Source organism: Suricata suricatta, chromosome 8 (genome assembly GCF_006229205.1).
Source record: "Suricata suricatta isolate VVHF042 chromosome 8, meerkat_22Aug2017_6uvM2_HiC, whole genome shotgun sequence".
In the NCBI taxonomy this organism is placed as follows: Eukaryota; Metazoa; Chordata; class Mammalia; order Carnivora; family Herpestidae; genus Suricata; species Suricata suricatta.
Window position 1 is genome coordinate 34,385,267 of NC_043707.1, and position 12,502 is coordinate 34,397,768.

Sequence of the window (12,502 nt, forward strand, 5' to 3'; positions counted from 1 at the left end):
TGGAACCGGCTTTGAGCCCTGGGCCCCACCGCCTTAGGCTGGAAGGCTTGGGGACCGGGTTGGACACGCTTACCCAGGAAGGGCCCCAGGCAGTTACCTCCTTGGGGTGTTCAGATGCGCCCTCCACTCTCTGCACCCTCTGATTTGCTTAGGCCTAGACACCAACCTCCTCCCAACCAGGGAGCGCCTGGGCCTCTGCCTGGAACCCACTGTCCGGGCCCAGATTCCCAGCAGAGAGGCCCTTCCTCGCCCCTCCACCCGGCCCCCACTTCTGCCCTCTGCTGCCCTGGATGAGCTGTGGGGTTCTGACAACCCAGTATTCTACCCCATGCCATCCGGGTGCTCCAGAGCCCTCCTGGGGGGCCTGGAAGCTGGTCTGAGGCCACTGGGCTCACACAGTACAGAGCAGCACACTGAGGCCCAGAAACAGCCCCACAGGCCCAGGCTGGTGCAAAGGTTCTGCTTTTCAGCCCCGGGCCTCCGAGTGAACCCTGACCATAGGACCCTGGATCTGAGTGCTGTCCCAGGCATGCCATAGGGGGTCCCGAGAGTGCCCTGTGTGTGACAGGCTGTGATTCACCTGAGTCCCCCAGAAATTCCCAGGCCTTTGAGGAGGGTCTCCAAGGCCTAAGGAGCTGAGTGTCAGATAACAGCCCAGTGACAGGGCTGTCACTGCCTCCTCTGGGGGTCCGCCAGACCTGGCCATGAGTCCCCTCACGGCCCTAAGTGTGGGTGCTGCTAAAGTTCTCTAGGCCTCGGTTTTCTAGGACTGATCCCTGCCCCCAGGCCCAGGGTGACGGTTCTCGGGGGGATGGGTGAGGGGATGCTTCCAGATGCTGAGCTGGAAGCCTGGCACCACACCCAGGGCACCCTCAGGGGAAGGCGGCTGTCATGATTACACCTGGATAATGTCTAAGTCTCCGGAGGACAGGGAGAGGCGAGCCTCCGGCCCCTGCCCTTTGCCCTCGGCTCAGGGGGCCCCTGGGAGTGGGCAAGAGGCAAGGTCAAGAGGCTCTGTTCTTCAGCTGATCCACGGACACCCTTCTCCTCCTCCATACACCCTGCCTGCTCCCTCCCCAAACCCAACCAAGGGTTGGGATGCCACAGAGAAATGCTGCTGGCCCCCAGTTCTTCCCTGGGAACACAAGTGAGTGTTTTCCAGCCCAGTACCTCCATGTGCTTGCTTCCTTCCTTCCCACCTTCCCTCTTTCTCTTCTCTCTCCCCTCCTTCGGTCTTCCTTCCTTCCTCTCTCCCTCCCTCCCTCCCTCCCTCCTTTCTCTCTCTCTCTGTTTCTTTTTAAAGTAATCTCTACACCCAAAATGAGGCTCGACCTCACAACCCTGAGATCAAAAGTCGCCTGCTCCAGTGACTGAGCCCTCCAGTAGCCTCTCCACACACCGTCTGGTTCCATCCTCTGGCAGCCCCATGCAATTTTCACTGCTATTTTAATTTTTCAATTTATTTAATGTTACATAGTGTTGAGAGAGACAGAATTAGAGTGCATGTGGGGGAGGGGCAGAGAGAGAGGGAGACACAGAATCCAAGCAGGCTCAGCCCAGGGGCCCTGACCTGGGGCTCGAACTCACAGACTGCAATTTCATGTCCTGAGCTGAAGTCAGACATTCAACCGACTGAGCCCCCCAGGCGCCCCTCACCCCGATTTTAAAGTGAGATTGAGGCGCTTGCAGGTAAAGTGACTGGCCGAGGCTCCTGGAAGACATGCCCCATCTCACCATTTTCCCCTAACTGTGTGACCGTGGGCATGTTCCCTCACCCCTCTGAGCGTCACCTGGATTTGGGGAACCATCAAGGCCCCCCGCTTCCTGGAGTACCCGATGGGGAGTGAGCAGGACAAGGCCCAGCCGCCAGCCACCGGGGGCTCGGAAAGAGCAGCTGGTTGTGAAGACACAGTGGGTCCCAGCTAGGGGCTCATGACCTCACTTCATCTAGGGGAGCACCTCTTCCCAGGGAGCACCTCTTCCCAGGGAGCACCTCTTCCCAGGGAGCACCTCTTTCCGGGGGAGCAGGGCCCTGCACACACATAAGGGAGCTGTGTGTCCTGCAGGCAGGTCCCCAACCTCGACTGTCAGCCTTGGTGCCAGCCACCATGAAACAGTGTAATGCCATCTGCCCTGCCCACCTCTCGGGGTTCTGATGGGGACTCAACGAAGATGTAGAGCATCAGAAAAGTCAAAAAGCATCACAGACACACAGGTCACCATTGTCATTCCTCTTGTTACAATTGTTCCTGCAACCTTCGCATTGCTACACTTGATCTTAGCCAAAAAGCTGAGAAGCGATAACCCTCATATTTCTTGTACAAACTATGTAGAACTTTCTGCTGAAGCATCAGATTTGGCCCGGCCCCTCTCCGGCTCCTACACCCTCTCTCTAAGGCTGCAGGACAAAGTCCCAGCCCCTGAGCCCAGCCTCCTTCCCTGAAACATGCCTGCCCTGGGCATCCCAGTGTCAGCGACCTCCAGACTCAGGAAGTGTTTTCTCACCTTCTGGCTGGGTTCCAATGCTTTGTTCTTGCTGTGTGGCCCTGCCGCTTGCTTGCCCTCTCTGCGCCAGGGCCAGGGCTGGTGAGGTGAGCTCTAGAGAGAGCTCAGAGGCCCTGCAGCTGTCCCCTGGGAGGCCCAGTTCAGGCTCTAGTTCCCAGTTTCCAGCAAGTTCTTTGGTGGGTCTCACGGTGCCCCCCAGGGCTGGGCCCTCCAGGGTGGCACAGTTAATTTGTGTGTGTGGATCGCCCAGTCCCCAGGAGAACCTGTCTCTTGCCCTTGTGGGCTCCCGAATCCAAGCTTAACCTCGGTATGTGAGCTTAGGCTCTGTCCATGCCCACCTCAGTCTTTCCATCTGTACAATGGAATCTGAATTCAAGGCCCAGGACGTTTCTCACACAGGATAAGGACTGACAGCATCCTCTGACCTCCTTTCCCCCAAGTCAGTCCTGGGAGGCACAGGGCATAGAGAGGAAGGCAGTGCTACGTGGGTTCGCCCAACCCCATGCCCACCCCAGCCCCACTCATTCAGTTGGGTGCTTTCTCAGTCGGGGACCGCCATGTACTCTACTAGGTGTTGGTCGGAAGGGATCTCCCCACTGAGGTTTCTAAAGACTCAATTTCCAAAGAGCCCAGCCACATGGGATGTTTCCAGTTCTCCCGACGTACCCTGGTATCCTGACCTACGCAGATGGTCTCCTACTCAAACTCCAAGGCCCAGCCAAAAAGACCCAGGTTCCCTTCCAGGTCAGGCCCTCCTCACACATTAGGACACCAGACAGCTGTCTCCCCTGCGGATCTCCAGAGAACAAGGCTGGAGTCTGACCTTCGAATGTTATCAGAGGCTTGGTGAGTCAGCCAGGGAGACCTGAGGACTTCCGGTGACACCCATCCTCCTGCCCGATTCCTCTGGAAGGTGTGAGCCCTAAGGTGGCCCAGCCCCTCCTCCCTAAGCCAATTGCTCATCAGCTTTGGCAGTCCCGGGACATCGTGCCTGCCAGGGCTGTGCCCACACCCTCCTGGGACAGGACGCTCACACCCTCAAGAGACATCACATCCATTCCTCTGTCCCTTCTATAAAGAACTGGATCTATCCCTTCCTTCTTTCCTTCCTTCCATCTGCAGATGGAAACTGAAAACTTCACTAACCATACACTGTGAGCTGGAAATCCTGCAGTGACCAAAACAGACGTGGTCCCTGTCTATGGAGCTTGGAAGGAGAAAGTAAACCTGTCATCACACAGAAACACTTAATTATTGGTGGTGATGTGGGGCGCCTGGGTGGCTCAGTCGGTTAAGCATCCAACTCTTGATATTGGCTCAGGTCATGATCTCATGGTTTGTGAGTTCGAGCCCTGCATCGGGCTCTGCACTTTTCCCTTTCTCCCTTTCTCTGCCCCTCTCCCACTCATGCTCTGTCTCTCTCGCAAAAAAAAAAAAAAAAAAAAAAAGATAAGCAGAATTTAAAGAGGTACAAAGAGGGTACAGGGGAAGAAGGGTCTAAAGACAGCAAGAACATCATGTGCAAAGGCCCTGAGGCAGGCAGAAGTTTGATGCTCTGAGACCAAGAGGCCAGCTTGCCCGGAGTGTGAGAGGAGGCTGGCAGGGGTGTCCATCTTAGAAAAGTTGCACACATTCTTAGTGTGCACCTGCATGAATTGCCACAAACCAAATACCCATGCCCCGCACCCAGGTCAAGGGGCATTTGCAATTCCCAGAAGCTCCCTCGTGCCCTTTTCGGGCACTAGTCCCCAAAGGGCCAGCCACCATCCTGACTTCAGCACAGATTCACAGCCCTGTGCTTAAACGCTGGGAACACCGAATCACCCGGAATCCACTCTTGGGTCTGGCTTCTTTTGTCCATTGGAACTTCCTCAAGATTCACGATGTCAAGCAGGACTACAGGACCGTAGTTTACCCCAGAGGGCACATCGCACCTGTTTTCCTGTCCCGTTGCTGGTGTGCATGGGGGCGGGGGGGGGGGGCTTGACAATCATGTTACACGTGTACACGTCCTATGTGACTATGAACATCTCTGTGCATGTCTTTTGCTGGACACATGAGCTTGTGTTTCTGGAATACCTGGGAGAGGAATTGCTGGGTGGCATTTTAAGGACATTCCCAGCAGTTTCCCAAAGTGGTCGTGGAAATCCCAGCCCTGCAAACTGCGAGCAGCTGCTTGTCCCCCAAATCCCTCGCCCACTGTGGGTGTGAGGCGACATCTCAGTCTGGTTTAATTTGCATTTCCCATTGACCCATAATGGCAGGCATCTTTTTTTTTTTAACATGTATTTATTTTTGAGAGAGAGAGAGACAGAACTTGGGCCGAGAGAGAAGAGGAGACACAGACTCTGAAGCAGGCTCCAGGCTCCAAGCTGTTGGCACAGAGCCCATTGCAGAGCTCTGAACCCTGGAGAGATTGTGACCTGAGCCCAAATGGAATGCTTAACGGACTGAGCCACCCTGGCACCCTGACTGAGCCACCTGGGCACCCTGAGCCTTGTTTTATCTTTACCTGTCATTTGGGAAATTTCCCTGGCTTCTCGTTTCAAGCATCGTTCAGGTCTTTTGCTCACTCTCCCACCCCCTTCCCTCTCCCCTCCTTGCCCACAGGCCACGCCGCTGCCGGTAATGTCTTGTAGAAGAACAATCCAGAAGGATGTGAAGGAGGAGGTGGCAGTCACTGGCTTCCTCCTCCCCACTACCCAGCCCTCCAGGGCCCCCACTCGTGTGTGACAAGCCTGGGGACCAGTGAGAGGCCTGGATTTGTCTTGTGGGCTCACACAGGTACACACACACAGGGCTGAAGGGTCTTTCCCCAGCACTCCCCTCCCCCACCTCCCCACCTCCGGGAGCTGGCCCAGCAGGGAGAGAACCAGCAGAGAGCTGAGAGCCCCTCCCCCACCCTCCCGGAGCCCTCAGCAAGCCTGGGAGGAAGAAGGAGTGTTATGGGCTTCGTGGCCACAGAGACACTATGTGCCCAGCCCAAGGTCACCATCGTGTGGCCCCCCCTGTACCCACTCTGGGCAGGCCCAGTGTTTCTGTTCATTCCCTCCTTCCCTCCCTGTGGCTCTTGCCAGGCTGTAGGTGATAAGAGCAACTTGCCCAAGGCCACCGAACATAGTTGACTTAGCCATGTCCTCACTAGGAGAGCCAGACACTTGGAATTCTGTTTGTTTCTTTTTATTTTAAAAAATTTTTAATATTCATTTATTTTTGAGAGAGAGAGAGACAGAGCATGAGCCGGCAAGGGGCAGAGAGAGAGAGGGAGACACAGAATCCAAAACAGACTCCAGGCTCCGAGCTGTCAGCACCGAGCCAGACCTGGGCTCATACTCATGAACGGTGAGATCATGACCTGAGCTGTCGGATGCTCAACCAACTGAGACACCCAGGCACCCTTTTTTGTGTTTGTTTTTAATGTTTATTTGTTTATTTTTGAGAGAGAGAGAGAGAGGGAGAGAGAGAGAACCCCAAGCAGGCTCCCAGCTATCAGCATAGAGACAGACACGGGGCTTGAACCCAGGAACCATGAGATCATGACCTGAGCCAGAATCAAAAGGTGGATGCCCAACTAACTGAGCCACCCAGGTGCCCTGGAGCTGTCAGGCCTCTTAGCTGAGGGGAACAGAGTCCTGGATCCTTCTGAACAGACCTACCAGCAGTACACTGGGCTCTCACTGGCCACATATGCTGTGTGACACTGGGCCAGCTTCTGCCCATCTCTGGGCCTTGGCTTCCCTCTCGTTACGAAGGTGGGTGGTGGGCAGCTTGGAGGACATCCATGATACGCTGCTGGACAGACCCCCCAGACAATGCCACCACACGTGGTCTTGGACCCTGGGGGCTCAGAGGTGCTGAGTCACTTTCCAAGGGCATTTGATGGGTAAGGGACAGAAGGGAATCTTACTTAGCACATCGCCTAAGTGGGAAAGTGGTCCCAAGAAGGAAAAAAACAGGGTCCCCAAAAGATATTGTGTTGAACTGACCGTTCTGTGGGGCCTCATGGAGCGGGGAGAGGGCTGCATTCCTTCCTGGGGTACCCCACTTGCTCTGGGCTCTCTTCACTCTGGCTTCTGTGAGAAGGCACAGCACGTGGCCCCCCCCAGCCCTGTGCAAAGTGGGCTTATCACCAAGTCTTACCTGGATCTGGACCAACCCCCCCAACTTTGTCACTGCATGTTCTGGGTCACCACTGTGAGCACACCTGTGTGTCACCCCCTCCACCGTCATCCTCAATGGTGGTAGTTGAGCTGACTTAATGAGAGAGCCGAAATGATTCCCTAGGGACCCATGAAATGAGGGGATAGGGAGCCTTGGGTGTTGCTCCTGGCCCCCAACAGAGGCCACTCTGCAGGGGGAACCCCTTCTCTGCCTGACCCATCAAACCCCAGCCCACGACCTATGCCCCTTCTCTGGGCTAGCACAGGGCCGATCTCGTCCAATCAGGACTGCGTCCCCAGTGGACAGTGCAGGCCAGGGGGGTACCCTGGGTCCCCAGCAACTGGCACAGGGCCAGGCACCAGAAGACATAAGGAAGCCCGGACACAGGGCTGCTCAGGTTGCTGGCAAGCCCAGCAGCCTCTGAGATTGCTGGCTGGGCAGGGCCTAGTTACGCAGCTATGTGGCCGTGACCGATCAGGTTTCCCCTTGGATGGGCCCCAGGCCCCTAGGCTGGAGGAGCGGCCACAGCTGAGGAGTGTCCCACGTGGAGCCCCATGTTGTGCCCCACGCCCAGGCAGGGTGGACGAAAACAGCCTAGAGCCCGGCTGGCTCTGTGGCTGCCCACGGGCAGCAGTGTGCTCTTAACTAGGGAACTCAGTCTTGTGGTTGCTGGCCTCAGTTTGCTAGTCTGAGAAATGGGGAGACTCCGGCTTAGCTGGCAGGGGTGAGGTGAGATTTCTGGGTGGTGATGCAGGCAGGGCTCTGGTCAGAGCAGGTCTTCAGGGACTCTCTGGACTGGGGCGGCCAGGCTCGGCCCTGAGGTGAGTGTGCCTGGCCTCTGAGTCAGTGGCCCCGCCTGCCGGCACTTTCCAACGCCTCCTTCCCCCTTCTCCGTTCCCCTTTCACTTCCTTGAGCCCTCCAGGAGGGGCAGCCCTTGGCCCTTCTCTCTGTCCCTCCCCTCCCCCAGCCTCTCAGGCATTCTACCCAACCCCCCTGGGCCAGGCAGGAGAGGTCCAGCCAGCCCGGAAGGGGTTGAGCCCCAACACTGACCACATCCCTGGGGGTTCGGCCCTGGGACCGCAGACCCCACCGCACCGATTGCTCCGGACGCCCTGGGTGCCTTTTATCACAGCCCAGGGACAGAGGCCCAAGGTGCAAGGCCTGTGTGGCACCAACTGTCCCTGTGATTCCTGCTGGGTGTGTTGTCCACCCCCCAGGGTGTCCAGGCAAGGAGCCTCAGGGACCCCACCAGACCCTGAAGTGGCTGCCGACCTGACCCTAGCCCATTTGACCCAACCTGCCTGGCTTCTGAAGCCGCTGGGTCTCTAGGTGGCTTGGGGCAGGTCAACACCCTCTCCAGCCAAGTGGGCTTCAAGAGTCTCCCAGGGTGACCGCAGGGGACATCAGGACGCCCCAGCCTCCCCATGCCCACCAGTTTGCCTGTGGGGGGGGGGGGTCTGTGGTCCCCAAGGGCTGGCTCCCTGTCAACACTCAGGGTCTCAGGGTCTGTGTGGGCTCCCTGGGCTTCTCATCAGCAGGTCAGGGCGACGAGGTGGGGGAGTCGCGGGAGAGCGCAAGAAAAGGGTGCCCGTGATGGGGAGCCTCGCCTTCTATTTCTGCAAATTCGGTCAAGTGAGTGAGGCTGGGAACTTCCCAGGAGGCCCGGCCTTTGTTGGCGCCGCGGGCACAGGAAGGGGGCCGGGGATCTTTAAGGACTTTTTAAAACTCTCCCAATAAGTGTCATAAGCTCCCAGTGGCTCCAGGGCGGGGATCTCCCTTGTGGAGGAGGTGACTTGTATCACTGTCGGGGAGCAGGCTAGCCCTGAGCCGGCTGAGGCCTGAGGGGACTCTGGCTAGAGGCCAGGCCTGGGTGGGGACCAAGGTCCTGGCTACCGCCCAGGAGAATACACAGGGCTTGGCCCAGCCCTCCTGCCTCCTGGGGACCCTTCAGCTGGCTGCCCACCTGGGGTGGGGAGGAGGTGGGGAGGGGGTGCTCCCTCCTTCCTGCGGAGACTCCCTGCTTTCCTTCGTAGGTGGCAAAGCCAGCCTGTTCTTTCGCTTTCTCATTTGAGGTCTGTCTCAGGGATCCCACCTGCTTGATTCAGGGTGTTGTTCCAAACAGTGCCTGGTGCTGTTCCATGCTGGAAGCGCGCCTGGCTGGTTGGGGCTGGTGGGTGCGGTGCGTTTGAGGCAGGACTGTGATGCAGGAGGCCTGGTGCCTGGCTGTGCCCTAGCTGTGTGATCCCTGGCTGGGTTGTTTCTTTCCACTGAGCAGGAAAGCTACCGTCGTTAGGGTTGAGGGAGGAGGCCATCCTGGTGGGCTTCCGGGAGGGGGCATCCCAAAGAGCCAGCCGTGAGGCATAGGAAAAGTTGGGCAGGAGGCACCGGGAACCCAAGCCCAGTCCCTCAGGAATGCCAAGGTCCAAAATCTTCTTTGAGACTATCTGCAGGCTTGGGGCCTCAGGACCCATTGTTGTGTGACCAAAGGCTGGTGGCCGTCTTCTTTGGGGCCCAGGAGATCAGCACTGAGGAGGAGGTAGAACCCAAGAATTTGGACCTTGGAACAGCCTCTGGACCCAGTCCTGGGGACACTCCAGGGGACACTCTCCCAGGAAGGGGCAGTGTGAGGCTGCCCCGGGGCCCTGCACCTAGGCTCCTTCACGCTGGACTCTAGTCCTGCTTCAGTTTCCTCACCTGTAGAGAGGACATGTGTTTGCTAGAGTGTTCCATGCCCTCATCCATCAGGTTGCCCTCACCGAGCACCTGCTGGGGACAGTGTCTCCACTCTCCGAGACCCATCAGTCCGTAAGCCACACATCCCTCAGCTACACATCGGTTTCTTCCTCTGAGAAGTGGGAGTTGGGGTCCCCTCCTGGCAGGGTGGCCATTTCTCTAGAGATGGCCAGGGATTGGGAGGGCTGTAAATGTCCCCTGTGGGACTCCTCGCAGGGCGGGGGAACCACAAGAGAAAAAAAATTAAAAAGCACCAAGAAGCAGGTAAGGTCCCCATTGGCTGAGCCCAGCTAAGGCTCAGGGGCTCTGCGCCTGCCTCAGTGACAGCTCTGAAAACTCCCTGCGGGGGCAAAGTTCCCAAGCAAAGAACCTGTTCACTTCCTCTCCGCCAGGCCTCCTCCCCCTTCCTCTGGCCAGCTCCACTTCCTCTTTTTCTCCTCCCCTCCCCCTAGTCTTGTGGCCCAGCCCCCCTCGCAACCCTCCATCTTCTTCTCAGGGTCCTTTCGAGCTGAGAATGCCCAAGCAGTGGCCCTGGGGAGGTTCTGGGGGGAAGAGGTGGATGCCAGGGCCCACAGTCTAGTGCGGGGAGGCCTAGTGCAGCGGTCTTAAGTGGGAGGGACAGTGCAGGTGGCAGATGGTGGCAGATGCTAAAGGGCTCCCATAGAGGGGAGAAGGGCCTTTTGGGCTGGGCCTTGAAGGATGTGTAGGAGAACACCAGGAAATGGCTACTGCAGACACGGGGCCAGGAGTGCTCTGGTCCCGGGTCGGGTTGGGCTGATGCTCCTGCCCCCTAGCCCACCCGTGATGGAGAGGAGGTGAGGGGGCAGCACAGGTCCTGCCCTCCACCCCAGAGAGCTGCCCCAAACCACCCTAGGGTTTCCCCTTCCTTGCCCTGTCGTCCAGCCGGCCCAGCACCCCTTGGGGCTCTGCAGATGGCCACAAGCAGCCCTCATCAACAGGCAGAAAGAGGGTCGCTCCCCAGCTCCTGAAACGCAGACCTTGCAGGCCCCAAGGCAACTGGCTGGCCAGATGCCCATGACTGAGAGATCCAAGGCCAGGGCCAAGGTGGTCCCTGGGAAGCAGGGAGTGGACTGGCTGGGAACATCCCCCAAGCCCGGAATGGTGTGGGGGGCCAGTCCTGTGGCAGTTCTCTGGGGATGCCGGCATGTGGCTCTGAGCCTCAGGGTCCTGCTTCGTGCCACGTCCTGTGCTGCGTCCCAGTCATGCTTCCCACCCGGCTGTGGCCTCCACGACCTCCACAGTGCCTGCTACCAGCCACCTAGAGTGGGCAGGACCAGGCCACCTCTTCTCTGGCTGCAGATTCCACATCCATATATGGATGAGCCATTCTCTGGTTTCAACACAGGCTTCAGGGCCACCTACTGTGTGCACCCTGCGATGCCCAGGGCAAGCCCAGTAGCTCCAGGCTAGCACCCCTGCCCAGACCACCCTTCCCGGTTTCTGTGTGAAAAGTGAGCCTTCTGTCATCACCTTCAAGGAGGGGCACGGTCCCTTAGGCTGAGCCAGATGCCACTCTGGGGTCCCATGGCCCCTGGCTGTCTGCCACACACTGATCGTTGCTGGCCACCATCTGGGTACAGGCTCTGCCTGCCAGACTGGCTGTTCTCAGACCAGAGAACCATCCAGAACACTCCAGGCACCCAGGTCTTGCCCAGTGTTTGGTGGAGGGAGTCAGGGCAGGAAATAGTGACAAGGAGAGGGTCTTCTTGGAGAGCAGCTGGTCCTCACCTACTGTCCCTACCACCCCGCCTCCCTCAACCTAACTCATCTCTGGGCCATTAAGCGTCCTTCCCCAGTCCTCGGCGGCCTCCAGATGGGCCCGGACGGCAGTTCAGCTGTGGCTGCCCATGACACACAGACGATGGATGGGGGGCCCCAGGCCCCAGAGCTGTGCTGAGCAGCCCGGCCTGCCTTCACCCAGCAGCTGCCTGGGTCACAGGCTAACGGCTCTGGCCAGGCCTTGGCTGGGTGTGACCAGGGAGCTCTTAGAAGCAGCCTGGCTCCATGTGAACAGTGTGTCTGCTCCGCAGAGCCCACCTCTGTCCAGGCCTGCGGCAGGGGCGGCGAGCCCCCCCACCCCCCACCCCCCGAACTCCAGCCCCTGTCTCCTGCCACCTGTCCTGTCTCTGAGGCCAGAGGCCCCTGTTCCAGTGAGTGGCCACAAGCCCGCTGACTCCCCCACACCATACCAGACTCCCCAGCCCCAGGTCTCTGAGTAGTAATACCCCTCACTCAGCAAGCCCAGCCAGAACCCCCCACCCTCCCCTATCCAGGCTTTCTAGATGGCTGAGTAACTGTTGACCAATCCTTCCCCTGCAAGTGCTCTAAGCATGCACCCACAGTACCCGGGGACCCTTGCATCCGTGTTGACCCTTGCCCACCGGGGCGCTCACTGCTCATGTGACATCCACACCCCGAGGGTCCCGGGGTGAGGGACACGCGGGACGGCCCAAGCACTGCCCACAGGGGCAGCGGCCCGTGGGCCCAGCACCTAAGGGCGGCCAACGCCAAAACTCTCTCCCTCCTCCTCTTCCTCAATCTCGCTCTCCCTCTCTCCCAGCCCGGCTCTTTCTCTCTCTCTTTTTTTTTTTTTTTTTTTTTGCAAAAGGAGGGGAGCGGGGGTAAAAAAATGCTGCACTGTGCGGCTAGGCCGGTGAGTGAGCGGCGCGGGGCCAATCAGCGCGCGCCGTTCCGAAAGTTGCCTTTTATGGCTCGAGCTGCCGCGGCACCGCCCTATAAAACCCGGCGACGCGACGCGCAGCCACAGCCGAGACCGCGTCCGCCCCGCGAGCACAGGCCCCTCGCCCTCGCCGCTCCTCCGTCGCCGCCGCCGGTTTACACCACCCTCAGGTAAGGCCCCGGGCCGGCCGGGCGCACGGCGGCCTCGCGCCTCCTCCTTCCCGGGGCGGGAGAGCCCGCGGCCTCCGGCCTCGCGCCGGGAGTGCCGCCGGGCGCGGGCAGCCGGGCTTCTGCGCTCCTCGATCATCGGGCCCGGGCTGCGCTCACACCGCGCGCCCTCGGGTTGCTTGCGGCCCAGGCCCGAGCGGCCGCAGGTCTTTGTCCGAGCTGGCTGGTTGCTTG

At 59.0% G+C, this 12,502-nt stretch overlaps 1 protein-coding gene across 1 annotated transcript in view; it reads left to right on the top strand.

Annotated features, from left to right (window-relative positions):
* Positions 1–12,164: 12,164 nt before the first annotated feature.
* ACTB (actin beta) overlaps positions 12,165–12,502 on the top strand; it is a 3,416-nt gene continuing 3,078 nt past the window's right edge. Inside the window, exon 1 of the mRNA XM_029950129.1 lies at positions 12,165–12,271. The gene's annotated coding sequence lies outside the window, so the exon portion shown is untranslated. The remainder of the gene's footprint in view (positions 12,272–12,502) is intronic.